General features: G+C 51.1%; 60 non-coding genes across 60 annotated transcripts; all 60 read right to left on the minus strand.

The window, feature by feature from the left end:
• Window positions 1-262: 262 nt before the first annotated feature.
• Window positions 263-381, minus strand: LOC141032286 (5S ribosomal RNA). The gene has a single exon (XR_012194288.1). It is a non-coding gene; the product is annotated as a 5S ribosomal RNA (ribosomal RNA).
• A 302-nt stretch (window positions 382-683) lies between these two features.
• On the minus strand, window positions 684-802 carry LOC141032297 (5S ribosomal RNA). Its single transcript, XR_012194299.1, has one exon. It is a non-coding gene; the product is annotated as a 5S ribosomal RNA (ribosomal RNA).
• Window positions 803-1104: 302 nt separating this feature from the next.
• On the minus strand, window positions 1105-1223 carry LOC141032309 (5S ribosomal RNA). The gene has a single exon (XR_012194310.1). It is a non-coding gene; the product is annotated as a 5S ribosomal RNA (ribosomal RNA).
• Window positions 1224-1525: 302 nt separating this feature from the next.
• On the minus strand, window positions 1526-1644 carry LOC141032321 (5S ribosomal RNA). Its single transcript, XR_012194321.1, has one exon. It is a non-coding gene; the product is annotated as a 5S ribosomal RNA (ribosomal RNA).
• Window positions 1645-1946: 302 nt separating this feature from the next.
• Window positions 1947-2065, minus strand: LOC141032332 (5S ribosomal RNA). Its single transcript, XR_012194332.1, has one exon. It is a non-coding gene; the product is annotated as a 5S ribosomal RNA (ribosomal RNA).
• Window positions 2066-2367: 302 nt separating this feature from the next.
• Window positions 2368-2486, minus strand: LOC141032343 (5S ribosomal RNA). The gene has a single exon (XR_012194343.1). It is a non-coding gene; the product is annotated as a 5S ribosomal RNA (ribosomal RNA).
• Window positions 2487-2788: 302 nt separating this feature from the next.
• Window positions 2789-2907, minus strand: LOC141032354 (5S ribosomal RNA). Its single transcript, XR_012194354.1, has one exon. It is a non-coding gene; the product is annotated as a 5S ribosomal RNA (ribosomal RNA).
• A 302-nt stretch (window positions 2908-3209) lies between these two features.
• Window positions 3210-3328, minus strand: LOC141032366 (5S ribosomal RNA). The gene has a single exon (XR_012194365.1). It is a non-coding gene; the product is annotated as a 5S ribosomal RNA (ribosomal RNA).
• A 302-nt stretch (window positions 3329-3630) lies between these two features.
• LOC141032512 (5S ribosomal RNA) lies at window positions 3631-3749 on the minus strand. Its single transcript, XR_012194508.1, has one exon. It is a non-coding gene; the product is annotated as a 5S ribosomal RNA (ribosomal RNA).
• A 302-nt stretch (window positions 3750-4051) lies between these two features.
• LOC141032513 (5S ribosomal RNA) lies at window positions 4052-4170 on the minus strand. The gene has a single exon (XR_012194509.1). It is a non-coding gene; the product is annotated as a 5S ribosomal RNA (ribosomal RNA).
• Window positions 4171-4472: 302 nt separating this feature from the next.
• Window positions 4473-4591, minus strand: LOC141032515 (5S ribosomal RNA). Its single transcript, XR_012194511.1, has one exon. It is a non-coding gene; the product is annotated as a 5S ribosomal RNA (ribosomal RNA).
• A 302-nt stretch (window positions 4592-4893) lies between these two features.
• On the minus strand, window positions 4894-5012 carry LOC141032516 (5S ribosomal RNA). The gene has a single exon (XR_012194512.1). It is a non-coding gene; the product is annotated as a 5S ribosomal RNA (ribosomal RNA).
• A 302-nt stretch (window positions 5013-5314) lies between these two features.
• LOC141032378 (5S ribosomal RNA) lies at window positions 5315-5433 on the minus strand. Its single transcript, XR_012194377.1, has one exon. It is a non-coding gene; the product is annotated as a 5S ribosomal RNA (ribosomal RNA).
• Window positions 5434-5735: 302 nt separating this feature from the next.
• Window positions 5736-5854, minus strand: LOC141032389 (5S ribosomal RNA). Its single transcript, XR_012194388.1, has one exon. It is a non-coding gene; the product is annotated as a 5S ribosomal RNA (ribosomal RNA).
• Window positions 5855-6156: 302 nt separating this feature from the next.
• On the minus strand, window positions 6157-6275 carry LOC141032401 (5S ribosomal RNA). The gene has a single exon (XR_012194399.1). It is a non-coding gene; the product is annotated as a 5S ribosomal RNA (ribosomal RNA).
• A 304-nt stretch (window positions 6276-6579) lies between these two features.
• LOC141032412 (5S ribosomal RNA) lies at window positions 6580-6698 on the minus strand. Its single transcript, XR_012194410.1, has one exon. It is a non-coding gene; the product is annotated as a 5S ribosomal RNA (ribosomal RNA).
• A 302-nt stretch (window positions 6699-7000) lies between these two features.
• Window positions 7001-7119, minus strand: LOC141032423 (5S ribosomal RNA). The gene has a single exon (XR_012194421.1). It is a non-coding gene; the product is annotated as a 5S ribosomal RNA (ribosomal RNA).
• A 302-nt stretch (window positions 7120-7421) lies between these two features.
• Window positions 7422-7540, minus strand: LOC141032434 (5S ribosomal RNA). Its single transcript, XR_012194432.1, has one exon. It is a non-coding gene; the product is annotated as a 5S ribosomal RNA (ribosomal RNA).
• A 302-nt stretch (window positions 7541-7842) lies between these two features.
• Window positions 7843-7961, minus strand: LOC141032445 (5S ribosomal RNA). The gene has a single exon (XR_012194443.1). It is a non-coding gene; the product is annotated as a 5S ribosomal RNA (ribosomal RNA).
• A 302-nt stretch (window positions 7962-8263) lies between these two features.
• LOC141032456 (5S ribosomal RNA) lies at window positions 8264-8382 on the minus strand. Its single transcript, XR_012194454.1, has one exon. It is a non-coding gene; the product is annotated as a 5S ribosomal RNA (ribosomal RNA).
• A 302-nt stretch (window positions 8383-8684) lies between these two features.
• On the minus strand, window positions 8685-8803 carry LOC141032467 (5S ribosomal RNA). The gene has a single exon (XR_012194465.1). It is a non-coding gene; the product is annotated as a 5S ribosomal RNA (ribosomal RNA).
• A 302-nt stretch (window positions 8804-9105) lies between these two features.
• LOC141032479 (5S ribosomal RNA) lies at window positions 9106-9224 on the minus strand. Its single transcript, XR_012194476.1, has one exon. It is a non-coding gene; the product is annotated as a 5S ribosomal RNA (ribosomal RNA).
• Window positions 9225-9526: 302 nt separating this feature from the next.
• LOC141032492 (5S ribosomal RNA) lies at window positions 9527-9645 on the minus strand. The gene has a single exon (XR_012194488.1). It is a non-coding gene; the product is annotated as a 5S ribosomal RNA (ribosomal RNA).
• Window positions 9646-9947: 302 nt separating this feature from the next.
• LOC141032503 (5S ribosomal RNA) lies at window positions 9948-10066 on the minus strand. Its single transcript, XR_012194499.1, has one exon. It is a non-coding gene; the product is annotated as a 5S ribosomal RNA (ribosomal RNA).
• A 302-nt stretch (window positions 10067-10368) lies between these two features.
• On the minus strand, window positions 10369-10487 carry LOC141032514 (5S ribosomal RNA). The gene has a single exon (XR_012194510.1). It is a non-coding gene; the product is annotated as a 5S ribosomal RNA (ribosomal RNA).
• A 302-nt stretch (window positions 10488-10789) lies between these two features.
• Window positions 10790-10908, minus strand: LOC141032525 (5S ribosomal RNA). The gene has a single exon (XR_012194521.1). It is a non-coding gene; the product is annotated as a 5S ribosomal RNA (ribosomal RNA).
• A 302-nt stretch (window positions 10909-11210) lies between these two features.
• On the minus strand, window positions 11211-11329 carry LOC141032536 (5S ribosomal RNA). The gene has a single exon (XR_012194532.1). It is a non-coding gene; the product is annotated as a 5S ribosomal RNA (ribosomal RNA).
• Window positions 11330-11631: 302 nt separating this feature from the next.
• Window positions 11632-11750, minus strand: LOC141032023 (5S ribosomal RNA). Its single transcript, XR_012194032.1, has one exon. It is a non-coding gene; the product is annotated as a 5S ribosomal RNA (ribosomal RNA).
• A 302-nt stretch (window positions 11751-12052) lies between these two features.
• LOC141032030 (5S ribosomal RNA) lies at window positions 12053-12174 on the minus strand. Its single transcript, XR_012194038.1, has one exon. It is a non-coding gene; the product is annotated as a 5S ribosomal RNA (ribosomal RNA).
• A 302-nt stretch (window positions 12175-12476) lies between these two features.
• LOC141032034 (5S ribosomal RNA) lies at window positions 12477-12595 on the minus strand. Its single transcript, XR_012194040.1, has one exon. It is a non-coding gene; the product is annotated as a 5S ribosomal RNA (ribosomal RNA).
• A 302-nt stretch (window positions 12596-12897) lies between these two features.
• LOC141032035 (5S ribosomal RNA) lies at window positions 12898-13016 on the minus strand. The gene has a single exon (XR_012194041.1). It is a non-coding gene; the product is annotated as a 5S ribosomal RNA (ribosomal RNA).
• A 302-nt stretch (window positions 13017-13318) lies between these two features.
• On the minus strand, window positions 13319-13437 carry LOC141032036 (5S ribosomal RNA). The gene has a single exon (XR_012194042.1). It is a non-coding gene; the product is annotated as a 5S ribosomal RNA (ribosomal RNA).
• A 302-nt stretch (window positions 13438-13739) lies between these two features.
• On the minus strand, window positions 13740-13858 carry LOC141032037 (5S ribosomal RNA). The gene has a single exon (XR_012194043.1). It is a non-coding gene; the product is annotated as a 5S ribosomal RNA (ribosomal RNA).
• A 301-nt stretch (window positions 13859-14159) lies between these two features.
• LOC141032039 (5S ribosomal RNA) lies at window positions 14160-14278 on the minus strand. The gene has a single exon (XR_012194045.1). It is a non-coding gene; the product is annotated as a 5S ribosomal RNA (ribosomal RNA).
• A 302-nt stretch (window positions 14279-14580) lies between these two features.
• LOC141032040 (5S ribosomal RNA) lies at window positions 14581-14699 on the minus strand. Its single transcript, XR_012194046.1, has one exon. It is a non-coding gene; the product is annotated as a 5S ribosomal RNA (ribosomal RNA).
• Window positions 14700-15001: 302 nt separating this feature from the next.
• Window positions 15002-15120, minus strand: LOC141032041 (5S ribosomal RNA). The gene has a single exon (XR_012194047.1). It is a non-coding gene; the product is annotated as a 5S ribosomal RNA (ribosomal RNA).
• A 302-nt stretch (window positions 15121-15422) lies between these two features.
• LOC141032043 (5S ribosomal RNA) lies at window positions 15423-15541 on the minus strand. The gene has a single exon (XR_012194048.1). It is a non-coding gene; the product is annotated as a 5S ribosomal RNA (ribosomal RNA).
• Window positions 15542-15843: 302 nt separating this feature from the next.
• Window positions 15844-15962, minus strand: LOC141032044 (5S ribosomal RNA). Its single transcript, XR_012194049.1, has one exon. It is a non-coding gene; the product is annotated as a 5S ribosomal RNA (ribosomal RNA).
• A 302-nt stretch (window positions 15963-16264) lies between these two features.
• Window positions 16265-16383, minus strand: LOC141032045 (5S ribosomal RNA). Its single transcript, XR_012194050.1, has one exon. It is a non-coding gene; the product is annotated as a 5S ribosomal RNA (ribosomal RNA).
• A 302-nt stretch (window positions 16384-16685) lies between these two features.
• Window positions 16686-16804, minus strand: LOC141032046 (5S ribosomal RNA). The gene has a single exon (XR_012194051.1). It is a non-coding gene; the product is annotated as a 5S ribosomal RNA (ribosomal RNA).
• Window positions 16805-17106: 302 nt separating this feature from the next.
• On the minus strand, window positions 17107-17225 carry LOC141032047 (5S ribosomal RNA). The gene has a single exon (XR_012194052.1). It is a non-coding gene; the product is annotated as a 5S ribosomal RNA (ribosomal RNA).
• Window positions 17226-17527: 302 nt separating this feature from the next.
• Window positions 17528-17646, minus strand: LOC141032048 (5S ribosomal RNA). Its single transcript, XR_012194053.1, has one exon. It is a non-coding gene; the product is annotated as a 5S ribosomal RNA (ribosomal RNA).
• A 302-nt stretch (window positions 17647-17948) lies between these two features.
• LOC141032049 (5S ribosomal RNA) lies at window positions 17949-18067 on the minus strand. The gene has a single exon (XR_012194054.1). It is a non-coding gene; the product is annotated as a 5S ribosomal RNA (ribosomal RNA).
• A 302-nt stretch (window positions 18068-18369) lies between these two features.
• Window positions 18370-18488, minus strand: LOC141032051 (5S ribosomal RNA). The gene has a single exon (XR_012194056.1). It is a non-coding gene; the product is annotated as a 5S ribosomal RNA (ribosomal RNA).
• Window positions 18489-18790: 302 nt separating this feature from the next.
• Window positions 18791-18909, minus strand: LOC141032052 (5S ribosomal RNA). Its single transcript, XR_012194057.1, has one exon. It is a non-coding gene; the product is annotated as a 5S ribosomal RNA (ribosomal RNA).
• Window positions 18910-19211: 302 nt separating this feature from the next.
• Window positions 19212-19330, minus strand: LOC141032053 (5S ribosomal RNA). The gene has a single exon (XR_012194058.1). It is a non-coding gene; the product is annotated as a 5S ribosomal RNA (ribosomal RNA).
• Window positions 19331-19632: 302 nt separating this feature from the next.
• LOC141032054 (5S ribosomal RNA) lies at window positions 19633-19751 on the minus strand. The gene has a single exon (XR_012194059.1). It is a non-coding gene; the product is annotated as a 5S ribosomal RNA (ribosomal RNA).
• A 302-nt stretch (window positions 19752-20053) lies between these two features.
• On the minus strand, window positions 20054-20172 carry LOC141032055 (5S ribosomal RNA). Its single transcript, XR_012194060.1, has one exon. It is a non-coding gene; the product is annotated as a 5S ribosomal RNA (ribosomal RNA).
• A 302-nt stretch (window positions 20173-20474) lies between these two features.
• On the minus strand, window positions 20475-20593 carry LOC141032056 (5S ribosomal RNA). The gene has a single exon (XR_012194061.1). It is a non-coding gene; the product is annotated as a 5S ribosomal RNA (ribosomal RNA).
• Window positions 20594-20896: 303 nt separating this feature from the next.
• LOC141032057 (5S ribosomal RNA) lies at window positions 20897-21015 on the minus strand. The gene has a single exon (XR_012194062.1). It is a non-coding gene; the product is annotated as a 5S ribosomal RNA (ribosomal RNA).
• Window positions 21016-21318: 303 nt separating this feature from the next.
• LOC141032058 (5S ribosomal RNA) lies at window positions 21319-21437 on the minus strand. Its single transcript, XR_012194063.1, has one exon. It is a non-coding gene; the product is annotated as a 5S ribosomal RNA (ribosomal RNA).
• A 302-nt stretch (window positions 21438-21739) lies between these two features.
• Window positions 21740-21858, minus strand: LOC141032059 (5S ribosomal RNA). The gene has a single exon (XR_012194064.1). It is a non-coding gene; the product is annotated as a 5S ribosomal RNA (ribosomal RNA).
• Window positions 21859-22160: 302 nt separating this feature from the next.
• Window positions 22161-22279, minus strand: LOC141032060 (5S ribosomal RNA). The gene has a single exon (XR_012194065.1). It is a non-coding gene; the product is annotated as a 5S ribosomal RNA (ribosomal RNA).
• Window positions 22280-22581: 302 nt separating this feature from the next.
• Window positions 22582-22700, minus strand: LOC141032062 (5S ribosomal RNA). The gene has a single exon (XR_012194067.1). It is a non-coding gene; the product is annotated as a 5S ribosomal RNA (ribosomal RNA).
• Window positions 22701-23002: 302 nt separating this feature from the next.
• Window positions 23003-23121, minus strand: LOC141032063 (5S ribosomal RNA). The gene has a single exon (XR_012194068.1). It is a non-coding gene; the product is annotated as a 5S ribosomal RNA (ribosomal RNA).
• Window positions 23122-23423: 302 nt separating this feature from the next.
• LOC141032064 (5S ribosomal RNA) lies at window positions 23424-23542 on the minus strand. Its single transcript, XR_012194069.1, has one exon. It is a non-coding gene; the product is annotated as a 5S ribosomal RNA (ribosomal RNA).
• A 302-nt stretch (window positions 23543-23844) lies between these two features.
• Window positions 23845-23963, minus strand: LOC141032065 (5S ribosomal RNA). Its single transcript, XR_012194070.1, has one exon. It is a non-coding gene; the product is annotated as a 5S ribosomal RNA (ribosomal RNA).
• A 302-nt stretch (window positions 23964-24265) lies between these two features.
• On the minus strand, window positions 24266-24384 carry LOC141032066 (5S ribosomal RNA). Its single transcript, XR_012194071.1, has one exon. It is a non-coding gene; the product is annotated as a 5S ribosomal RNA (ribosomal RNA).
• Window positions 24385-24686: 302 nt separating this feature from the next.
• On the minus strand, window positions 24687-24805 carry LOC141032067 (5S ribosomal RNA). The gene has a single exon (XR_012194072.1). It is a non-coding gene; the product is annotated as a 5S ribosomal RNA (ribosomal RNA).
• Window positions 24806-25107: 302 nt separating this feature from the next.
• LOC141032068 (5S ribosomal RNA) lies at window positions 25108-25226 on the minus strand. The gene has a single exon (XR_012194073.1). It is a non-coding gene; the product is annotated as a 5S ribosomal RNA (ribosomal RNA).
• Between the last annotated feature and the right edge of the window lie 49 nt (window positions 25227-25275).

Raw genomic sequence — 25275 nt, forward strand, 5'->3', positions numbered from 1 at the left:
CCAGCTCCACTACACACACGATTGCACATTCCTTTGGCCGCTCCCGCTCAACTACGGAGACGAGTTTTACCACGGTTCAACCGCACCAGTGCCTATTTACCATGGTTTCGACCCCTTTCAGAACACGCTTGCCGCCGCTAGACGCGTGAATAATGAGCAGCGAGCTAAAACTTACCGTAAACGTGCAAAATAATAAAACGTGCTAAACATACGTCGCGCTCGTGCGTTTTGTTTTGCACGCGGTGCAAAACAAATTAAAAAGGGAATGCAACACGAGGACTTCCCAGGAGGTCACCCATCCTAGTACTACTCTCGCCCAAGCACGCTTAACTTCGGAGTTCTGATGGGATCCGGTGCTTTAGTGCTGGTATGATCGCATCCGACATGTTACCCCCGTCTTCGTCCCTTATGCTTGCCCCTCCCAGCTCCACTACACACACGATTGCACATTCCTTTGGCCGCTCCCGCTCAACTACGGAGACGAGTTTTACCACGGTTCAACCGCACCAGTGCCTATTTACCATGGTTTCGACCCCTTTCAGAACACGCTTGCCGCCGCTAGACGCGTGAATAATGAGCAGCGAGCTAAAACTTACCGTAAACGTGCAAAATAATAAAACGTGCTAAACATACGTCGCGCTCGTGCGTTTTGTTTTGCACGCGGTGCAAAACAAATTAAAAAGGGAATGCAACACGAGGACTTCCCAGGAGGTCACCCATCCTAGTACTACTCTCGCCCAAGCACGCTTAACTTCGGAGTTCTGATGGGATCCGGTGCTTTAGTGCTGGTATGATCGCATCCGACATGTTACCCCCGTCTTCGTCCCTTATGCTTGCCCCTCCCAGCTCCACTACACACACGATTGCACATTCCTTTGGCCGCTCCCGCTCAACTACGGAGACGAGTTTTACCACGGTTCAACCGCACCAGTGCCTATTTACCATGGTTTCGACCCCTTTCAGAACACGCTTGCCGCCGCTAGACGCGTGAATAATGAGCAGCGAGCTAAAACTTACCGTAAACGTGCAAAATAATAAAACGTGCTAAACATACGTCGCGCTCGTGCGTTTTGTTTTGCACGCGGTGCAAAACAAATTAAAAAGGGAATGCAACACGAGGACTTCCCAGGAGGTCACCCATCCTAGTACTACTCTCGCCCAAGCACGCTTAACTTCGGAGTTCTGATGGGATCCGGTGCTTTAGTGCTGGTATGATCGCATCCGACATGTTACCCCCGTCTTCGTCCCTTATGCTTGCCCCTCCCAGCTCCACTACACACACGATTGCACATTCCTTTGGCCGCTCCCGCTCAACTACGGAGACGAGTTTTACCACGGTTCAACCGCACCAGTGCCTATTTACCATGGTTTCGACCCCTTTCAGAACACGCTTGCCGCCGCTAGACGCGTGAATAATGAGCAGCGAGCTAAAACTTACCGTAAACGTGCAAAATAATAAGACGTGCTAAACATACGTCGCGCTCGTGCGTTTTGTTTTGCACGCGGTGCAAAACAAATTAAAAAGGGAATGCAACACGAGGACTTCCCAGGAGGTCACCCATCCTAGTACTACTCTCGCCCAAGCACGCTTAACTTCGGAGTTCTGATGGGATCCGGTGCTTTAGTGCTGGTATGATCGCATCCGACATGTTACCCCCGTCTTCGTCCCTTATGCTTGCCCCTCCCAGCTCCACTACACACACGATTGCACATTCCTTTGGCCGCTCCCGCTCAACTACGGAGACGAGTTTTACCACGGTTCAACCGCACCAGTGCCTATTTACCATGGTTTCGACCCCTTTCAGAACACGCTTGCCGCCGCTAGACGCGTGAATAATGAGCAGCGAGCTAAAACTTACCGTAAACGTGCAAAATAATAAAACGTGCTAAACATACGTCGCGCTCGTGCGTTTTGTTTTGCACGCGGTGCAAAACAAATTAAAAAGGGAATGCAACACGAGGACTTCCCAGGAGGTCACCCATCCTAGTACTACTCTCGCCCAAGCACGCTTAACTTCGGAGTTCTGATGGGATCCGGTGCTTTAGTGCTGGTATGATCGCATCCGACATGTTACCCCCGTCTTCGTCCCTTATGCTTGCCCCTCCCAGCTCCACTACACACACGATTGCACATTCCTTTGGCCGCTCCCGCTCAACTACGGAGACGAGTTTTACCACGGTTCAACCGCACCAGTGCCTATTTACCATGGTTTCGACCCCTTTCAGAACACGCTTGCCGCCGCTAGACGCGTGAATAATGAGCAGCGAGCTAAAACTTACCGTAAACGTGCAAAATAATAAAACGTGCTAAACATACGTCGCGCTCGTGCGTTTTGTTTTGCACGCGGTGCAAAACAAATTAAAAAGGGAATGCAACACGAGGACTTCCCAGGAGGTCACCCATCCTAGTACTACTCTCGCCCAAGCACGCTTAACTTCGGAGTTCTGATGGGATCCGGTGCTTTAGTGCTGGTATGATCGCATCCGACATGTTACCCCCGTCTTCGTCCCTTATGCTTGCCCCTCCCAGCTCCACTACACACACGATTGCACATTCCTTTGGCCGCTCCCGCTCAACTACGGAGACGAGTTTTACCACGGTTCAACCGCACCAGTGCCTATTTACCATGGTTTCGACCCCTTTCAGAACACGCTTGCCGCCGCTAGACGCGTGAATAATGAGCAGCGAGCTAAAACTTACCGTAAACGTGCAAAATAATAAGACGTGCTAAACATACGTCGCGCTCGTGCGTTTTGTTTTGCACGCGGTGCAAAACAAATTAAAAAGGGAATGCAACACGAGGACTTCCCAGGAGGTCACCCATCCTAGTACTACTCTCGCCCAAGCACGCTTAACTTCGGAGTTCTGATGGGATCCGGTGCTTTAGTGCTGGTATGATCGCATCCGACATGTTACCCCCGTCTTCGTCCCTTATGCTTGCCCCTCCCAGCTCCACTACACACACGATTGCACATTCCTTTGGCCGCTCCCGCTCAACTACGGAGACGAGTTTTACCACGGTTCAACCGCACCAGTGCCTATTTACCATGGTTTCGACCCCTTTCAGAACACGCTTGCCGCCGCTAGACGCGTGAATAATGAGCAGCGAGCTAAAACTTACCGTAAACGTGCAAAATAATAAGACGTGCTAAACATACGTCGCGCTCGTGCGTTTTGTTTTGCACGCGGTGCAAAACAAATTAAAAAGGGAATGCAACACGAGGACTTCCCAGGAGGTCACCCATCCTAGTACTACTCTCGCCCAAGCACGCTTAACTTCGGAGTTCTGATGGGATCCGGTGCTTTAGTGCTGGTATGATCGCATCCGACATGTTACCCCCGTCTTCGTCCCTTATGCTTGCCCCTCCCAGCTCCACTACACACACGATTGCACATTCCTTTGGCCGCTCCCGCTCAACTACGGAGACGAGTTTTACCACGGTTCAACCGCACCAGTGCCTATTTACCATGGTTTCGACCCCTTTCAGAACACGCTTGCCGCCGCTAGACGCGTGAATAATGAGCAGCGAGCTAAAACTTACCGTAAACGTGCAAAATAATAAGACGTGCTAAACATACGTCGCGCTCGTGCGTTTTGTTTTGCACGCGGTGCAAAACAAATTAAAAAGGGAATGCAACACGAGGACTTCCCAGGAGGTCACCCATCCTAGTACTACTCTCGCCCAAGCACGCTTAACTCCGGAGTTCTGATGGGATCCGGTGCTTTAGTGCTGGTATGATCGCATCCGACATGTTACCCCCGTCTTCGTCCCTTATGCTTGCCCCTCCCAGCTCCACTACACACACGATTGCACATTCCTTTGGCCGCTCCCGCTCAACTACGGAGACGAGTTTTACCACGGTTCAACCGCACCAGTGCCTATTTACCATGGTTTCGACCCCTTTCAGAACACGCTTGCCGCCGCTAGACGCGTGAATAATGAGCAGCGAGCTAAAACTTACCGTAAACGTGCAAAATAATAAGACGTGCTAAACATACGTCGCGCTCGTGCGTTTTGTTTTGCACGCGGTGCAAAACAAATTAAAAAGGGAATGCAACACGAGGACTTCCCAGGAGGTCACCCATCCTAGTACTACTCTCGCCCAAGCACGCTTAACTCCGGAGTTCTGATGGGATCCGGTGCTTTAGTGCTGGTATGATCGCATCCGACATGTTACCCCCGTCTTCGTCCCTTATGCTTGCCCCTCCCAGCTCCACTACACACACGATTGCACATTCCTTTGGCCGCTCCCGCTCAACTACGGAGACGAGTTTTACCACGGTTCAACCGCACCAGTGCCTATTTACCATGGTTTCGACCCCTTTCAGAACACGCTTGCCGCCGCTAGACGCGTGAATAATGAGCAGCGAGCTAAAACTTACCGTAAACGTGCAAAATAATAAGACGTGCTAAACATACGTCGCGCTCGTGCGTTTTGTTTTGCACGCGGTGCAAAACAAATTAAAAAGGGAATGCAACACGAGGACTTCCCAGGAGGTCACCCATCCTAGTACTACTCTCGCCCAAGCACGCTTAACTCCGGAGTTCTGATGGGATCCGGTGCTTTAGTGCTGGTATGATCGCATCCGACATGTTACCCCCGTCTTCGTCCCTTATGCTTGCCCCTCCCAGCTCCACTACACACACGATTGCACATTCCTTTGGCCGCTCCCGCTCAACTACGGAGACGAGTTTTACCACGGTTCAACCGCACCAGTGCCTATTTACCATGGTTTCGACCCCTTTCAGAACACGCTTGCCGCCGCTAGACGCGTGAATAATGAGCAGCGAGCTAAAACTTACCGTAAACGTGCAAAATAATAAGACGTGCTAAACATACGTCGCGCTCGTGCGTTTTGTTTTGCACGCGGTGCAAAACAAATTAAAAAGGGAATGCAACACGAGGACTTCCCAGGAGGTCACCCATCCTAGTACTACTCTCGCCCAAGCACGCTTAACTCCGGAGTTCTGATGGGATCCGGTGCTTTAGTGCTGGTATGATCGCATCCGACATGTTACCCCCGTCTTCGTCCCTTATGCTTGCCCCTCCCAGCTCCACTACACACACGATTGCACATTCCTTTGGCCGCTCCCGCTCAACTACGGAGACGAGTTTTACCACGGTTCAACCGCACCAGTGCCTATTTACCATGGTTTCGACCCCTTTCAGAACACGCTTGCCGCCGCTAGACGCGTGAATAATGAGCAGCGAGCTAAAACTTACCGTAAACGTGCAAAATAATAAGACGTGCTAAACATACGTCGCGCTCGTGCGTTTTGTTTTGCACGCGGTGCAAAACAAATTAAAAAGGGAATGCAACACGAGGACTTCCCAGGAGGTCACCCATCCTAGTACTACTCTCGCCCAAGCACGCTTAACTTCGGAGTTCTGATGGGATCCGGTGCTTTAGTGCTGGTATGATCGCATCCGACATGTTACCCCCGTCTTCGTCCCTTATGCTTGCCCCTCCCAGCTCCACTACACACACGATTGCACATTCCTTTGGCCGCTCCCGCTCAACTACGGAGACGAGTTTTACCACGGTTCAACCGCACCAGTGCCTATTTACCATGGTTTCGACCCCTTTCAGAACACGCTTGCCGCCGCTAGACGCGTGAATAATGAGCAGCGAGCTAAAACTTACCGTAAACGTGCAAAATAATAAAACGTGCTAAACATACGTCGCGCTCGTGCGTTTTGTTTTGCACGCGGTGCAAAACAAATTAAAAAGGGAATGCAACACGAGGACTTCCCAGGAGGTCACCCATCCTAGTACTACTCTCGCCCAAGCACGCTTAACTTCGGAGTTCTGATGGGATCCGGTGCTTTAGTGCTGGTATGATCGCATCCGACATGTTACCCCCGTCTTCGTCCCTTATGCTTGCCCCTCCCAGCTCCACTACACACACGATTGCACATTCCTTTGGCCGCTCCCGCTCAACTACGGAGACGAGTTTTACCACGGTTCAACCGCACCAGTGCCTATTTACCATGGTTTCGACCCCTTTCAGAACACGCTTGCCGCCGCTAGACGCGTGAATAATGAGCAGCGAGCTAAAACTTACCGTAAACGTGCAAAATAATAAAACGTGCTAAACATACGTCGCGCTCGTGCGTTTTGTTTTGCACGCGGTGCAAAACAAATTAAAAAGGGAATGCAACACGAGGACTTCCCAGGAGGTCACCCATCCTAGTACTACTCTCGCCCAAGCACGCTTAACTTCGGAGTTCTGATGGGATCCGGTGCTTTAGTGCTGGTATGATCGCATCCGACATGTTACCCCCGTCTTCGTCCCTTATGCTTGCCCCTCCCAGCTCCACTACACACACGATTGCACATTCCTTTGGCCGCTCCCGCTCAAAACTACGGAGACGAGTTTTACCACGGTTCAACCGCACCAGTGCCTATTTACCATGGTTTCGACCCCTTTCAGAACACGCTTGCCGCCGCTAGACGCGTGAATAATGAGCAGCGAGCTAAAACTTACCGTAAACGTGCAAAATAATAAAACGTGCTAAACATACGTCGCGCTCGTGCGTTTTGTTTTGCACGCGGTGCAAAACAAATTAAAAAGGGAATGCAACACGAGGACTTCCCAGGAGGTCACCCATCCTAGTACTACTCTCGCCCAAGCACGCTTAACTTCGGAGTTCTGATGGGATCCGGTGCTTTAGTGCTGGTATGATCGCATCCGACATGTTACCCCCGTCTTCGTCCCTTATGCTTGCCCCTCCCAGCTCCACTACACACACGATTGCACATTCCTTTGGCCGCTCCCGCTCAACTACGGAGACGAGTTTTACCACGGTTCAACCGCACCAGTGCCTATTTACCATGGTTTCGACCCCTTTCAGAACACGCTTGCCGCCGCTAGACGCGTGAATAATGAGCAGCGAGCTAAAACTTACCGTAAACGTGCAAAATAATAAAACGTGCTAAACATACGTCGCGCTCGTGCGTTTTGTTTTGCACGCGGTGCAAAACAAATTAAAAAGGGAATGCAACACGAGGACTTCCCAGGAGGTCACCCATCCTAGTACTACTCTCGCCCAAGCACGCTTAACTTCGGAGTTCTGATGGGATCCGGTGCTTTAGTGCTGGTATGATCGCATCCGACATGTTACCCCCGTCTTCGTCCCTTATGCTTGCCCCTCCCAGCTCCACTACACACACGATTGCACATTCCTTTGGCCGCTCCCGCTCAACTACGGAGACGAGTTTTACCACGGTTCAACCGCACCAGTGCCTATTTACCATGGTTTCGACCCCTTTCAGAACACGCTTGCCGCCGCTAGACGCGTGAATAATGAGCAGCGAGCTAAAACTTACCGTAAACGTGCAAAATAATAAAACGTGCTAAACATACGTCGCGCTCGTGCGTTTTGTTTTGCACGCGGTGCAAAACAAATTAAAAAGGGAATGCAACACGAGGACTTCCCAGGAGGTCACCCATCCTAGTACTACTCTCGCCCAAGCACGCTTAACTTCGGAGTTCTGATGGGATCCGGTGCTTTAGTGCTGGTATGATCGCATCCGACATGTTACCCCCGTCTTCGTCCCTTATGCTTGCCCCTCCCAGCTCCACTACACACACGATTGCACATTCCTTTGGCCGCTCCCGCTCAACTACGGAGACGAGTTTTACCACGGTTCAACCGCACCAGTGCCTATTTACCATGGTTTCGACCCCTTTCAGAACACGCTTGCCGCCGCTAGACGCGTGAATAATGAGCAGCGAGCTAAAACTTACCGTAAACGTGCAAAATAATAAAACGTGCTAAACATACGTCGCGCTCGTGCGTTTTGTTTTGCACGCGGTGCAAAACAAATTAAAAAGGGAATGCAACACGAGGACTTCCCAGGAGGTCACCCATCCTAGTACTACTCTCGCCCAAGCACGCTTAACTTCGGAGTTCTGATGGGATCCGGTGCTTTAGTGCTGGTATGATCGCATCCGACATGTTACCCCCGTCTTCGTCCCTTATGCTTGCCCCTCCCAGCTCCACTACACACACGATTGCACATTCCTTTGGCCGCTCCCGCTCAACTACGGAGACGAGTTTTACCACGGTTCAACCGCACCAGTGCCTATTTACCATGGTTTCGACCCCTTTCAGAACACGCTTGCCGCCGCTAGACGCGTGAATAATGAGCAGCGAGCTAAAACTTACCGTAAACGTGCAAAATAATAAAACGTGCTAAACATACGTCGCGCTCGTGCGTTTTGTTTTGCACGCGGTGCAAAACAAATTAAAAAGGGAATGCAACACGAGGACTTCCCAGGAGGTCACCCATCCTAGTACTACTCTCGCCCAAGCACGCTTAACTTCGGAGTTCTGATGGGATCCGGTGCTTTAGTGCTGGTATGATCGCATCCGACATGTTACCCCCGTCTTCGTCCCTTATGCTTGCCCCTCCCAGCTCCACTACACACACGATTGCACATTCCTTTGGCCGCTCCCGCTCAACTACGGAGACGAGTTTTACCACGGTTCAACCGCACCAGTGCCTATTTACCATGGTTTCGACCCCTTTCAGAACACGCTTGCCGCCGCTAGACGCGTGAATAATGAGCAGCGAGCTAAAACTTACCGTAAACGTGCAAAATAATAAAACGTGCTAAACATACGTCGCGCTCGTGCGTTTTGTTTTGCACGCGGTGCAAAACAAATTAAAAAGGGAATGCAACACGAGGACTTCCCAGGAGGTCACCCATCCTAGTACTACTCTCGCCCAAGCACGCTTAACTTCGGAGTTCTGATGGGATCCGGTGCTTTAGTGCTGGTATGATCGCATCCGACATGTTACCCCCGTCTTCGTCCCTTATGCTTGCCCCTCCCAGCTCCACTACACACACGATTGCACATTCCTTTGGCCGCTCCCGCTCAACTACGGAGACGAGTTTTACCACGGTTCAACCGCACCAGTGCCTATTTACCATGGTTTCGACCCCTTTCAGAACACGCTTGCCGCCGCTAGACGCGTGAATAATGAGCAGCGAGCTAAAACTTACCGTAAACGTGCAAAATAATAAAACGTGCTAAACATACGTCGCGCTCGTGCGTTTTGTTTTGCACGCGGTGCAAAACAAATTAAAAAGGGAATGCAACACGAGGACTTCCCAGGAGGTCACCCATCCTAGTACTACTCTCGCCCAAGCACGCTTAACTTCGGAGTTCTGATGGGATCCGGTGCTTTAGTGCTGGTATGATCGCATCCGACATGTTACCCCCGTCTTCGTCCCTTATGCTTGCCCCTCCCAGCTCCACTACACACACGATTGCACATTCCTTTGGCCGCTCCCGCTCAACTACGGAGACGAGTTTTACCACGGTTCAACCGCACCAGTGCCTATTTACCATGGTTTCGACCCCTTTCAGAACACGCTTGCCGCCGCTAGACGCGTGAATAATGAGCAGCGAGCTAAAACTTACCGTAAACGTGCAAAATAATAAAACGTGCTAAACATACGTCGCGCTCGTGCGTTTTGTTTTGCACGCGGTGCAAAACAAATTAAAAAGGGAATGCAACACGAGGACTTCCCAGGAGGTCACCCATCCTAGTACTACTCTCGCCCAAGCACGCTTAACTTCGGAGTTCTGATGGGATCCGGTGCTTTAGTGCTGGTATGATCGCATCCGACATGTTACCCCCGTCTTCGTCCCTTATGCTTGCCCCTCCCAGCTCCACTACACACACGATTGCACATTCCTTTGGCCGCTCCCGCTCAACTACGGAGACGAGTTTTACCACGGTTCAACCGCACCAGTGCCTATTTACCATGGTTTCGACCCCTTTCAGAACACGCTTGCCGCCGCTAGACGCGTGAATAATGAGCAGCGAGCTAAAACTTACCGTAAACGTGCAAAATAATAAAACGTGCTAAACATACGTCGCGCTCGTGCGTTTTGTTTTGCACGCGGTGCAAAACAAATTAAAAAGGGAATGCAACACGAGGACTTCCCAGGAGGTCACCCATCCTAGTACTACTCTCGCCCAAGCACGCTTAACTTCGGAGTTCTGATGGGATCCGGTGCTTTAGTGCTGGTATGATCGCATCCGACATGTTACCCCCGTCTTCGTCCCTTATGCTTGCCCCTCCCAGCTCCACTACACACACGATTGCACATTCCTTTGGCCGCTCCCGCTCAACTACGGAGACGAGTTTTACCACGGTTCAACCGCACCAGTGCCTATTTACCATGGTTTCGACCCCTTTCAGAACACGCTTGCCGCCGCTAGACGCGTGAATAATGAGCAGCGAGCTAAAACTTACCGTAAACGTGCAAAATAATAAAACGTGCTAAACATACGTCGCGCTCGTGCGTTTTGTTTTGCACGCGGTGCAAAACAAATTAAAAAGGGAATGCAACACGAGGACTTCCCAGGAGGTCACCCATCCTAGTACTACTCTCGCCCAAGCACGCTTAACTTCGGAGTTCTGATGGGATCCGGTGCTTTAGTGCTGGTATGATCGCATCCGACATGTTACCCCCGTCTTCGTCCCTTATGCTTGCCCCTCCCAGCTCCACTACACACACGATTGCACATTCCTTTGGCCGCTCCCGCTCAACTACGGAGACGAGTTTTACCACGGTTCAACCGCACCAGTGCCTATTTACCATGGTTTCGACCCCTTTCAGAACACGCTTGCCGCCGCTAGACGCGTGAATAATGAGCAGCGAGCTAAAACTTACCGTAAACGTGCAAAATAATAAAACGTGCTAAACATACGTCGCGCTCGTGCGTTTTGTTTTGCACGCGGTGCAAAACAAATTAAAAAGGGAATGCAACACGAGGACTTCCCAGGAGGTCACCCATCCTAGTACTACTCTCGCCCAAGCACGCTTAACTTCGGAGTTCTGATGGGATCCGGTGCTTTAGTGCTGGTATGATCGCATCCGACATGTTACCCCCGTCTTCGTCCCTTATGCTTGCCCCTCCCAGCTCCACTACACACACGATTGCACATTCCTTTGGCCGCTCCCGCTCAACTACGGAGACGAGTTTTACCACGGTTCAACCGCACCAGTGCCTATTTACCATGGTTTCGACCCCTTTCAGAACACGCTTGCCGCCGCTAGACGCGTGAATAATGAGCAGCGAGCTAAAACTTACCGTAAACGTGCAAAATAATAAAACGTGCTAAACATACGTCGCGCTCGTGCGTTTTGTTTTGCACGCGGTGCAAAACAAATTAAAAAGGGAATGCAACACGAGGACTTCCCAGGAGGTCACCCATCCTAGTACTACTCTCGCCCAAGCACGCTTAACTTCGGAGTTCTGATGGGATCCGGTGCTTTAGTGCTGGTATGATCGCATCCGACATGTTACCCCCGTCTTCGTCCCTTATGCTTGCCCCTCCCAGCTCCACTACACACACGATTGCACATTCCTTTGGCCGCTCCCGCTCAACTACGGAGACGAGTTTTACCACGGTTCAACCGCACCAGTGCCTATTTACCATGGTTTCGACCCCTTTCAGAACACGCTTGCCGCCGCTAGACGCGTGAATAATGAGCAGCGAGCTAAAACTTACCGTAAACGTGCAAAATAATAAAACGTGCTAAACATACGTCGCGCTCGTGCGTTTTGTTTTGCACGCGGTGCAAAACAAATTAAAAAGGGAATGCAACACGAGGACTTCCCAGGAGGTCACCCATCCTAGTACTACTCTCGCCCAAGCACGCTTAACTTCGGAGTTCTGATGGGATCCGGTGCTTTAGTGCTGGTATGATCGCATCCGACATGTTACCCCCGTCTTCGTCCCTTATGCTTGCCCCTCCCAGCTCCACTACACACACGATTGCACATTCCTTTGGCCGCTCCCGCTCAACTACGGAGACGAGTTTTACCACGGTTCAACCGCACCAGTGCCTATTTACCATGGTTTCGACCCCTTTCAGAACACGCTTGCCGCCGCTAGACGCGTGAATAATGAGCAGCGAGCTAAAACTTACCGTAAACGTGCAAAATAATAAAACGTGCTAAACATACGTCGCGCTCGTGCGTTTTGTTTTGCACGCGGTGCAAAACAAATTAAAAAGGGAATGCAACACGAGGACTTCCCAGGAGGTCACCCATCCTCCTAGTACTACTCTCGCCCAAGCACGCTTAACTTCGGAGTTCTGATGGGATCCGGTGCTTTAGTGCTGGTATGATCGCATCCGACATGTTACCCCCGTCTTCGTCCCTTATGCTTGCCCCTCCCAGCTCCACTACACACACGATTGCACATTCCTTTGGCCGCTCCCGCTCAACTACGGAGACGAGTTTTACCACGGTTCAACCGCACCAGTGCCTATTTACCATGGTTTCGACCCCTTTCAGAACACGCTTGCCGCCGCTAGACGCGTGAATAATGAGCAGCGAGCTAAAACTTACCGTAAACGTGCGAAATAATAAAACGTGCTAAACATACGTCGCGCTCGTGCGTTTTGTTTTGCACGCGGTGCAAAACAAATTAAAAAGGGAATGCAACACGAGGACTTCCCAGGAGGTCACCCATCCTAGTACTACTCTCGCCCAAGCACGCTTAACTTCGGAGTTCTGATGGGATCCGGTGCTTTAGTGCTGGTATGATCGCATCCGACATGTTACCCCCGTCTTCGTCCCTTATGCTTGCCCCTCCCAGCTCCACTACACACACGATTGCACATTCCTTTGGCCGCTCCCGCTCAACTACGGAGACGAGTTTTACCACGGTTCAACCGCACCAGTGCCTATTTACCATGGTTTCGACCCCTTTCAGAACACGCTTGCCGCCGCTAGACGCGTGAATAATGAGCAGCGAGCTAAAACTTACCGTAAACGTGCGAAATAATAAAACGTGCTAAACATACGTCGCGCTCGTGCGTTTTGTTTTGCACGCGGTGCAAAACAAATTAAAAAGGGAATGCAACACGAGGACTTCCCAGGAGGTCACCCATCCTAGTACTACTCTCGCCCAAGCACGCTTAACTTCGGAGTTCTGATGGGATCCGGTGCTTTAGTGCTGGTATGATCGCATCCGACATGTTACCCCCGTCTTCGTCCCTTATGCTTGCCCCTCCCAGCTCCACTACACACACGATTGCACATTCCTTTGGCCGCTCCCGCTCAACTACGGAGACGAGTTTTACCACGGTTCAACCGCACCAGTGCCTATTTACCATGGTTTCGACCCCTTTCAGAACACGCTTGCCGCCGCTAGACGCGTGAATAATGAGCAGCGAGCTAAAACTTACCGTAAACGTGCAAAATAATAAAACGTGCTAAACATACGTCGCGCTCGTGCGTTTTGTTTTGCACGCGGTGCAAAACAAATTAAAAAGGGAATGCAACACGAGGACTTCCCAGGAGGTCACCCATCCTAGTACTACTCTCGCCCAAGCACGCTTAACTTCGGAGTTCTGATGGGATCCGGTGCTTTAGTGCTGGTATGATCGCATCCGACATGTTACCCCCGTCTTCGTCCCTTATGCTTGCCCCTCCCAGCTCCACTACACACACGATTGCACATTCCTTTGGCCGCTCCCGCTCAACTACGGAGACGAGTTTTACCACGGTTCAACCGCACCAGTGCCTATTTACCATGGTTTCGACCCCTTTCAGAACACGCTTGCCGCCGCTAGACGCGTGAATAATGAGCAGCGAGCTAAAACTTACCGTAAACGTGCAAAATAATAAAACGTGCTAAACATACGTCGCGCTCGTGCGTTTTGTTTTGCACGCGGTGCAAAACAAATTAAAAAGGGAATGCAACACGAGGACTTCCCAGGAGGTCACCCATCCTAGTACTACTCTCGCCCAAGCACGCTTAACTTCGGAGTTCTGATGGGATCCGGTGCTTTAGTGCTGGTATGATCGCATCCGACATGTTACCCCCGTCTTCGTCCCTTATGCTTGCCCCTCCCAGCTCCACTACACACACGATTGCACATTCCTTTGGCCGCTCCCGCTCAACTACGGAGACGAGTTTTACCACGGTTCAACCGCACCAGTGCCTATTTACCATGGTTTCGACCCCTTTCAGAACACGCTTGCCGCCGCTAGACGCGTGAATAATGAGCAGCGAGCTAAAACTTACCGTAAAGTGCAAAATAATAAAACGTGCTAAACATACGTCGCGCTCGTGCGTTTTGTTTTGCACGCGGTGCAAAACAAATTAAAAAGGGAATGCAACACGAGGACTTCCCAGGAGGTCACCCATCCTAGTACTACTCTCGCCCAAGCACGCTTAACTTCGGAGTTCTGATGGGATCCGGTGCTTTAGTGCTGGTATGATCGCATCCGACATGTTACCCCCGTCTTCGTCCCTTATGCTTGCCCCTCCCAGCTCCACTACACACACGATTGCACATTCCTTTGGCCGCTCCCGCTCAACTACGGAGACGAGTTTTACCACGGTTCAACCGCACCAGTGCCTATTTACCATGGTTTCGACCCCTTTCAGAACACGCTTGCCGCCGCTAGACGCGTGAATAATGAGCAGCGAGCTAAAACTTACCGTAAACGTGCAAAATAATAAAACGTGCTAAACATACGTCGCGCTCGTGCGTTTTGTTTTGCACGCGGTGCAAAACAAATTAAAAAGGGAATGCAACACGAGGACTTCCCAGGAGGTCACCCATCCTAGTACTACTCTCGCCCAAGCACGCTTAACTTCGGAGTTCTGATGGGATCCGGTGCTTTAGTGCTGGTATGATCGCATCCGACATGTTACCCCCGTCTTCGTCCCTTATGCTTGCCCCTCCCAGCTCCACTACACACACGATTGCACATTCCTTTGGCCGCTCCCGCTCAACTACGGAGACGAGTTTTACCACGGTTCAACCGCACCAGTGCCTATTTACCATGGTTTCGACCCCTTTCAGAACACGCTTGCCGCCGCTAGACGCGTGAATAATGAGCAGCGAGCTAAAACTTACCGTAAACGTGCAAAATAATAAAACGTGCTAAACATACGTCGCGCTCGTGCGTTTTGTTTTGCACGCGGTGCAAAACAAATTAAAAAGGGAATGCAACACGAGGACTTCCCAGGAGGTCACCCATCCTAGTACTACTCTCGCCCAAGCACGCTTAACTTCGGAGTTCTGATGGGATCCGGTGCTTTAGTGCTGGTATGATCGCATCCGACATGTTACCCCCGTCTTCGTCCCTTATGCTTGCCCCTCCCAGCTCCACTACACACACGATTGCACATTCCTTTGGCCGCTCCCGCTCAACTACGGAGACGAGTTTTACCACGGTTCAACCGCACCAGTGCCTATTTACCATGGTTTCGACCCCTTTCAGAACACGCTTGCCGCCGCTAGACGCGTGAATAATGAGCAGCGAGCTAAAACTTACCGTAAACGTGCAAAATAATAAAACGTGCTAAACATACGTCGCGCTCGTGCGTTTTGTTTTGCACGCGGTGCAAAACAAATTAAAAAGGGAATGCAACACGAGGACTTCCCAGGAGGTCACCCATCCTAGTACTACTCTCGCCCAAGCACGCTTAACTTCGGAGTTCTGATGGGATCCGGTGCTTTAGTGCTGGTATGATCGCATCCGACATGTTACCCCCGTCTTCGTCCCTTATGCTTGCCCCTCCCAGCTCCACTACACACACGATTGCACATTCCTTTGGCCGCTCCCGCTCAACTACGGAGACGAGTTTTACCACGGTTCAACCGCACCAGTGCCTATTTACCATGGTTTCGACCCCTTTCAGAACACGCTTGCCGCCGCTAGACGCGTGAATAATGAGCAGCGAGCTAAAACTTACCGTAAACGTGCAAAATAATAAAACGTGCTAAACATACGTCGCGCTCGTGCGTTTTGTTTTGCACGCGGTGCAAAACAAATTAAAAAGGGAATGCAACACGAGGACTTCCCAGGAGGTCACCCATCCTAGTACTACTCTCGCCCAAGCACGCTTAACTTCGGAGTTCTGATGGGATCCGGTGCTTTAGTGCTGGTATGATCGCATCCGACATGTTACCCCCGTCTTCGTCCCTTATGCTTGCCCCTCCCAGCTCCACTACACACACGATTGCACATTCCTTTGGCCGCTCCCGCTCAACTACGGAGACGAGTTTTACCACGGTTCAACCGCACCAGTGCCTATTTACCATGGTTTCGACCCCTTTCAGAACACGCTTGCCGCCGCTAGACGCGTGAATAATGAGCAGCGAGCTAAAACTTACCGTAAACGTGCAAAATAATAAAACGTGCTAAACATACGTCGCGCTCGTGCGTTTTGTTTTGCACGCGGTGCAAAACAAATTAAAAAGGGAATGCAACACGAGGACTTCCCAGGAGGTCACCCATCCTAGTACTACTCTCGCCCAAGCACGCTTAACTTCGGAGTTCTGATGGGATCCGGTGCTTTAGTGCTGGTATGATCGCATCCGACATGTTACCCCCGTCTTCGTCCCTTATGCTTGCCCCTCCCAGCTCCACTACACACACGATTGCACATTCCTTTGGCCGCTCCCGCTCAACTACGGAGACGAGTTTTACCACGGTTCAACCGCACCAGTGCCTATTTACCATGGTTTCGACCCCTTTCAGAACACGCTTGCCGCCGCTAGACGCGTGAATAATGAGCAGCGAGCTAAAACTTACCGTAAACGTGCAAAATAATAAAACGTGCTAAACATACGTCGCGCTCGTGCGTTTTGTTTTGCACGCGGTGCAAAACAAATTAAAAAGGGAATGCAACACGAGGACTTCCCAGGAGGTCACCCATCCTAGTACTACTCTCGCCCAAGCACGCTTAACTTCGGAGTTCTGATGGGATCCGGTGCTTTAGTGCTGGTATGATCGCATCCGACATGTTACCCCCGTCTTCGTCCCTTATGCTTGCCCCTCCCAGCTCCACTACACACACGATTGCACATTCCTTTGGCCGCTCCCGCTCAACTACGGAGACGAGTTTTACCACGGTTCAACCGCACCAGTGCCTATTTACCATGGTTTCGACCCCTTTCAGAACACGCTTGCCGCCGCTAGACGCGTGAATAATGAGCAGCGAGCTAAAACTTACCGTAAACGTGCAAAATAATAAAACGTGCTAAACATACGTCGCGCTCGTGCGTTTTGTTTTGCACGCGGTGCAAAACAAATTAAAAAGGGAATGCAACACGAGGACTTCCCAGGAGGTCACCCATCCTAGTACTACTCTCGCCCAAGCACGCTTAACTTCGGAGTTCTGATGGGATCCGGTGCTTTAGTGCTGGTATGATCGCATCCGACATGTTACCCCCGTCTTCGTCCCTTATGCTTGCCCCTCCCAGCTCCACTACACACACGATTGCACATTCCTTTGGCCGCTCCCGCTCAACTACGGAGACGAGTTTTACCACGGTTCAACCGCACCAGTGCCTATTTACCATGGTTTCGACCCCTTTCAGAACACGCTTGCCGCCGCTAGACGCGTGAATAATGAGCAGCGAGCTAAAACTTACCGTAAACGTGCAAAATAATAAAACGTGCTAAACATACGTCGCGCTCGTGCGTTTTGTTTTGCACGCGGTGCAAAACAAATTAAAAAGGGAATGCAACACGAGGACTTCCCAGGAGGTCACCCATCCTAGTACTACTCTCGCCCAAGCACGCTTAACTTCGGAGTTCTGATGGGATCCGGTGCTTTAGTGCTGGTATGATCGCATCCGACATGTTACCCCCGTCTTCGTCCCTTATGCTTGCCCCTCCCAGCTCCACTACACACACGATTGCACATTCCTTTGGCCGCTCCCGCTCAACTACGGAGACGAGTTTTACCACGGTTCAACCGCACCAGTGCCTATTTACCATGGTTTCGACCCCTTTCAGAACACGCTTGCCGCCGCTAGACGCGTGAATAATGAGCAGCGAGCTAAAACTTACCGTAAACGTGCAAAATAATAAAACGTGCTAAACATACGTCGCGCTCGTGCGTTTTGTTTTGCACGCGGTGCAAAACAAATTAAAAAGGGAATGCAACACGAGGACTTCCCAGGAGGTCACCCATCCTAGTACTACTCTCGCCCAAGCACGCTTAACTTCGGAGTTCTGATGGGATCCGGTGCTTTAGTGCTGGTATGATCGCATCCGACATGTTACCCCCGTCTTCGTCCCTTATGCTTGCCCCTCCCAGCTCCACTACACACACGATTGCACATTCCTTTGGCCGCTCCCGCTCAACTACGGAGACGAGTTTTACCACGGTTCAACCGCACCAGTGCCTATTTACCATGGTTTCGACCCCTTTCAGAACACGCTTGCCGCCGCTAGACGCGTGAATAATGAGCAGCGAGCTAAAACTTACCGTAAACGTGCAAAATAATAAAACGTGCTAAACATACGTCGCGCTCGTGCGTTTTGTTTTGCACGCGGTGCAAAACAAATTAAAAAGGGAATGCAACACGAGGACTTCCCAGGAGGTCACCCATCCTAGTACTACTCTCGCCCAAGCACGCTTAACTTCGGAGTTCTGATGGGATCCGGTGCTTTAGTGCTGGTATGATCGCATCCGACATGTTACCCCCGTCTTCGTCCCTTATGCTTGCCCCTCCCAGCTCCACTACACACACGATTGCACATTCCTTTGGCCGCTCCCGCTCAACTACGGAGACGAGTTTTACCACGGTTCAACCGCACCAGTGCCTATTTACCATGGTTTCGACCCCTTTCAGAACACGCTTGCCGCCGCTAGACGCGTGAATAATGAGCAGCGAGCTAAAACTTACCGTAAACGTGCAAAATAATAAAACGTGCTAAACATACGTCGCGCTCGTGCGTTTTGTTTTGCACGCGGTGCAAAACAAATTAAAAAGGGAATGCAACACGAGGACTTCCCAGGAGGTCACCCATCCTAGTACTACTCTCGCCCAAGCACGCTTAACTTCGGAGTTCTGATGGGATCCGGTGCTTTAGTGCTGGTATGATCGCATCCGACATGTTACCCCCGTCTTCGTCCCTTATGCTTGCCCCTCCCAGCTCCACTACACACACGATTGCACATTCCTTTGGCCGCTCCCGCTCAACTACGGAGACGAGTTTTACCACGGTTCAACCGCACCAGTGCCTATTTACCATGGTTTCGACCCCTTTCAGAACACGCTTGCCGCCGCTAGACGCGTGAATAATGAGCAGCGAGCTAAAACTTACCGTAAACGTGCAAAATAATAAAACGTGCTAAACATACGTCGCGCTCGTGCGTTTTGTTTTGCACGCGGTGCAAAACAAATTAAAAAGGGAATGCAACACGAGGACTTCCCAGGAGGTCACCCATCCTAGTACTACTCTCGCCCAAGCACGCTTAACTTCGGAGTTCTGATGGGATCCGGTGCTTTAGTGCTGGTATGATCGCATCCGACATGTTACCCCCGTCTTCGTCCCTTATGCTTGCCCCTCCCAGCTCCACTACACACACGATTGCACATTCCTTTGGCCGCTCCCGCTCAACTACGGAGACGAGTTTTACCACGGTTCAACCGCACCAGTGCCTATTTACCATGGTTTCGACCCCTTTCAGAACACGCTTGCCGCCGCTAGACGCGTGAATAATGAGCAGCGAGCTAAAACTTACCGTAAACGTGCAAAATAATAAAACGTGCTAAACATACGTCGCGCTCGTGCGTTTTGTTTTGCACGCGGTGCAAAACAAATTAAAAAGGGAATGCAACACGAGGACTTCCCAGGAGGTCACCCATCCTAGTACTACTCTCGCCCAAGCACGCTTAACTTCGGAGTTCTGATGGGATCCGGTGCTTTAGTGCTGGTATGATCGCATCCGACATGTTACCCCCGTCTTCGTCCCTTATGCTTGCCCCTCCCAGCTCCACTACACACACGATTGCACATTCCTTTGGCCGCTCCCGCTCAACTACGGAGACGAGTTTTACCACGGTTCAACCGCACCAGTGCCTATTTACCATGGTTTCGACCCCTTTCAGAACACGCTTGCCGCCGCTAGACGCGTGAATAATGAGCAGCGAGCTAAAACTTACCGTAAACGTGCAAAATAATAAAACGTGCTAAACATACGTCGCGCTCGTGCGTTTTGTTTTGCACGCGGTGCAAAACAAATTAAAAAGGGAATGCAACACGAGGACTTCCCAGGAGGTCACCCATCCTAGTACTACTCTCGCCCAAGCACGCTTAACTTCGGAGTTCTGATGGGATCCGGTGCTTTAGTGCTGGTATGATCGCATCCGACATGTTACCCCCGTCTTCGTCCCTTATGCTTGCCCCTCCCAGCTCCACTACACACACGATTGCACATTCCTTTGGCCGCTCCCGCTCAACTACGGAGACGAGTTTTACCACGGTTCAACCGCACCAGTGCCTATTTACCATGGTTTCGACCCCTTTCAGAACACGCTTGCCGCCGCTAGACGCGTGAATAATGAGCAGCGAGCTAAAACTTACCGTAAACGTGCAAAATAATAAAACGTGCTAAACATACGTCGCGCTCGTGCGTTTTGTTTTGCACGCGGTGCAAAACAAATTAAAAAGGGAATGCAACACGAGGACTTCCCAGGAGGTCACCCATCCTAGTACTACTCTCGCCCAAGCACGCTTAACTTCGGAGTTCTGATGGGATCCGGTGCTTTAGTGCTGGTATGATCGCATCCGACATGTTACCCCCGTCTTCGTCCCTTATGCTTGCCCCTCCCAGCTCCACTACACACACGATTGCACATTCCTTTGGCCGCTCCCGCTCAACTACGGAGACGAGTTTTACCACGGTTCAACCGCACCAGTGCCTATTTACCATGGTTTCGACCCCTTTCAGAACACGCTTGCCGCCGCTAGACGCGTGAATAATGAGCAGCGAGCTAAAACTTACCGTAAACGTGCAAAATAATAAAACGTGCTAAACATACGTCGCGCTCGTGCGTTTTGTTTTGCACGCCGGTGCAAAACAAATTAAAAAGGGAATGCAACACGAGGACTTCCCAGGAGGTCACCCATCCTAGTACTACTCTCGCCCAAGCACGCTTAACTTCGGAGTTCTGATGGGATCCGGTGCTTTAGTGCTGGTATGATCGCATCCGACATGTTACCCCCGTCTTCGTCCCTTATGCTTGCCCCTCCCAGCTCCACTACACACACGATTGCACATTCCTTTGGCCGCTCCCGCTCAACTACGGAGACGAGTTTTACCACGGTTCAACCGCACCAGTGCCTATTTACCATGGTTTCGACCCCTTTCAGAACACGCTTGCCGCCGCTAGACGCGTGAATAATGAGCAGCGAGCTAAAACTTACCGTAAACGTGCAAAATAATAAAACGTGCTAAACATACGTCGCGCTCAGTGCGTTTTGTTTTGCACGCGGTGCAAAACAAATTAAAAAGGGAATGCAACACGAGGACTTCCCAGGAGGTCACCCATCCTAGTACTACTCTCGCCCAAGCACGCTTAACTTCGGAGTTCTGATGGGATCCGGTGCTTTAGTGCTGGTATGATCGCATCCGACATGTTACCCCCGTCTTCGTCCCTTATGCTTGCCCCTCCCAGCTCCACTACACACACGATTGCACATTCCTTTGGCCGCTCCCGCTCAACTACGGAGACGAGTTTTACCACGGTTCAACCGCACCAGTGCCTATTTACCATGGTTTCGACCCCTTTCAGAACACGCTTGCCGCCGCTAGACGCGTGAATAATGAGCAGCGAGCTAAAACTTACCGTAAACGTGCAAAATAATAAAACGTGCTAAACATACGTCGCGCTCGTGCGTTTTGTTTTGCACGCGGTGCAAAACAAATTAAAAAGGGAATGCAACACGAGGACTTCCCAGGAGGTCACCCATCCTAGTACTACTCTCGCCCAAGCACGCTTAACTTCGGAGTTCTGATGGGATCCGGTGCTTTAGTGCTGGTATGATCGCATCCGACATGTTACCCCCGTCTTCGTCCCTTATGCTTGCCCCTCCCAGCTCCACTACACACACGATTGCACATTCCTTTGGCCGCTCCCGCTCAACTACGGAGACGAGTTTTACCACGGTTCAACCGCACCAGTGCCTATTTACCATGGTTTCGACCCCTTTCAGAACACGCTTGCCGCCGCTAGACGCGTGAATAATGAGCAGCGAGCTAAAACTTACCGTAAACGTGCAAAATAATAAAACGTGCTAAACATACGTCGCGCTCGTGCGTTTTGTTTTGCACGCGGTGCAAAACAAATTAAAAAGGGAATGCAACACGAGGACTTCCCAGGAGGTCACCCATCCTAGTACTACTCTCGCCCAAGCACGCTTAACTTCGGAGTTCTGATGGGATCCGGTGCTTTAGTGCTGGTATGATCGCATCCGACATGTTACCCCCGTCTTCGTCCCTTATGCTTGCCCCTCCCAGCTCCACTACACACACGATTGCACATTCCTTTGGCCGCTCCCGCTCAACTACGGAGACGAGTTTTACCACGGTTCAACCGCACCAGTGCCTATTTACCATGGTTTCGACCCCTTTCAGAACACGCTTGCCGCCGCTAGACGCGTGAATAATGAGCAGCGAGCTAAAACTTACCGTAAACGTGCAAAATAATAAAACGTGCTAAACATACGTCGCGCTCGTGCGTTTTGTTTTGCACGCGGTGCAAAACAAATTAAAAAGGGAATGCAACACGAGGACTTCCCAGGAGGTCACCCATCCTAGTACTACTCTCGCCCAAGCACGCTTAACTTCGGAGTTCTGATGGGATCCGGTGCTTTAGTGCTGGTATGATCGCATCCGACATGTTACCCCCGTCTTCGTCCCTTATGCTTGCCCCTCCCAGCTCCACTACACACACGATTGCACATTCCTTTGGCCGCTCCCGCTCAACTACGGAGACGAGTTTTACCACGGTTCAACCGCACCAGTGCCTATTTACCATGGTTTCGACCCCTTTCAGAACACGCTTGCCGCCGCTAGACGCGTGAATAATGAGCAGCGAGCTAAAACTTACCGTAAACGTGCAAAATAATAAAACGTGCTAAACATACGTCGCGCTCGTGCGTTTTGTTTTGCACGCGGTGCAAAACAAATTAAAAAGGGAATGCAACACGAGGACTTCCCAGGAGGTCACCCATCCTAGTACTACTCTCGCCCAAGCACGCTTAACTTCGGAGTTCTGATGGGATCCGGTGCTTTAGTGCTGGTATGATCGCATCCGACATGTTACCCCCGTCTTCGTCCCTTATGCTTGCCCCTCCCAGCTCCACTACACACACGATTGCACATTCCTTTGGCCGCTCCCGCTCAACTACGGAGACGAGTTTTACCACGGTTCAACCGCACCAGTGCCTATTTACCATGGTTTCGACCCCTTTCAGAACACGCTTGCCGCCGCTAGACGCGTGAATAATGAGCAGCGAGCTAAAACTTACCGTAAACGTGCAAAATAATAAAACGTGCTAAACATACGTCGCGCTCGTGCGTTTTGTTTTGCACGCGGTGCAAAACAAATTAAAAAGGGAATGCAACACGAGGACTTCCCAGGAGGTCACCCATCCTAGTACTACTCTCGCCCAAGCACGCTTAACTTCGGAGTTCTGATGGGATCCGGTGCTTTAGTGCTGGTATGATCGCATCCGACATGTTACCCCCGTCTTCGTCCCTTATGCTTGCCCCTCCCAGCTCCACTACACACACGATTGCACATTCCTTTGGCCGCTCCCGCTCAACTACGGAGACGAGTTTTACCACGGTTCAACCGCACCAGTGCCTATTTACCATGGTTTCGACCCCTTTCAGAACACGCTTGCCGCCGCTAGACGCGTGAATAATGAGCAGCGAGCTAAAACTTACCGTAAACGTGCAAAATAATAAAACGTGCTAAACATACGTCGCGCTCGTGCGTTTTGTTTTGCACGCGGTGCAAAACAAATTAAAAAGGGAATGCAACACGAGGACTTCCCAGGAGGTCACCCATCCTAGTACTACTCTCGCCCAAGCACGCTTAACTTCGGAGTTCTGATGGGATCCGGTGCTTTAGTGCTGGTATGATCGCATCCGACATGTTACCCCCGTCTTCGTCCCTTATGCTTGCCCCTCCCAGCTCCACTACACACACGATTGCACATTCCTTTGGCCGCTCCCGCTCAACTACGGAGACGAGTTTTACCACGGTTCAACCGCACCAGTGCCTATTTACCATGGTTTCGACCCCTTTCAGAACACGCTTGCCGCCGCTAGACGCGTGAATAATGAGCAGCGAGCTAAAACTTACCGTAAACGTGCAAAATAATAAAACGTGCTAAACATACGTCGCGCTCGTGCGTTTTGTTTTGCACGCGGTGCAAAACAAATTAAAAAGGGAATGCAACACGAGGACTTCCCAGGAGGTCACCCATCCTAGTACTACTCTCGCCCAAGCACGCTTAACTTCGGAGTTCTGATGGGATCCGGTGCTTTAGTGCTGGTATGATCGCATCCGACATGTTACCCCCGTCTTCGTCCCTTATGCTTGCCCCTCCCAGCTCCACTACACACACGATTGCACATTCCTTTGGCCGCTCCCGCTCAACTACGGAGACGAGTTTTACCACGGTTCAACCGCACCAGTGCCTATTTACCATGGTTTCGACCCCTTTCAGAACACGCTTGCCGCCGCTAGACGCGTGAATAATGAGCAGCGAGCTAAAACTTACCGTAAACGTGCAAAATAATAAAACGTGCTAAACATACGTCGCGCTCGTGCGTTTTGTTTTGCACGCGGTGCAAAACAAATTAAAAAGGGAATGCAACACGAGGACTTCCCAGGAGGTCACCCATCCTAGTACTACTCTCGCCCAAGCACGCTTAACTTCGGAGTTCTGATGGGATCCGGTGCTTTAGTGCTGGTATGATCGCATCCGACATGTTACCCCCGTCTTCGTCCCTTATGCTTGCCCCTCCCAGCTCCACTACACACACGATTGCACATTCCTTTGGCCGCTCCCGCTCAACTACGGAGACGAGTTTTACCACGGTTCAACCGCACCAGTGCCTATTTACCATGGTTTCGACCCCTTTCAGAACACGCTTGCCGCCGCTAGACGCGTGAATAATGAGCAGCGAGCTAAAACTTACCGTAAACGTGCAAAATAATAAAACGTGCTAAACATACGTCGCGCTCGTGCGTTTTGTTTTGCACGCGGTGCAAAACAAATTAAAAAGGGAATGCAACACGAGGACTTCCCAGGAGGTCACCCATCCTAGTACTACTCTCGCCCAAGCACGCTTAACTTCGGAGTTCTGATGGGATCCGGTGCTTTAGTGCTGGTATGATCGCATCCGACATGTTACCCCCGTCTTCGTCCCTTATGCTTGCCCCTCCCAGCTCCA

Source organism: Aegilops tauschii, unplaced genomic scaffold (genome assembly GCF_002575655.3).
Source record: "Aegilops tauschii subsp. strangulata cultivar AL8/78 unplaced genomic scaffold, Aet v6.0 ptg000574l_obj, whole genome shotgun sequence".
Classification (NCBI taxonomy): Eukaryota; Viridiplantae; Streptophyta; class Magnoliopsida; order Poales; family Poaceae; genus Aegilops; species Aegilops tauschii.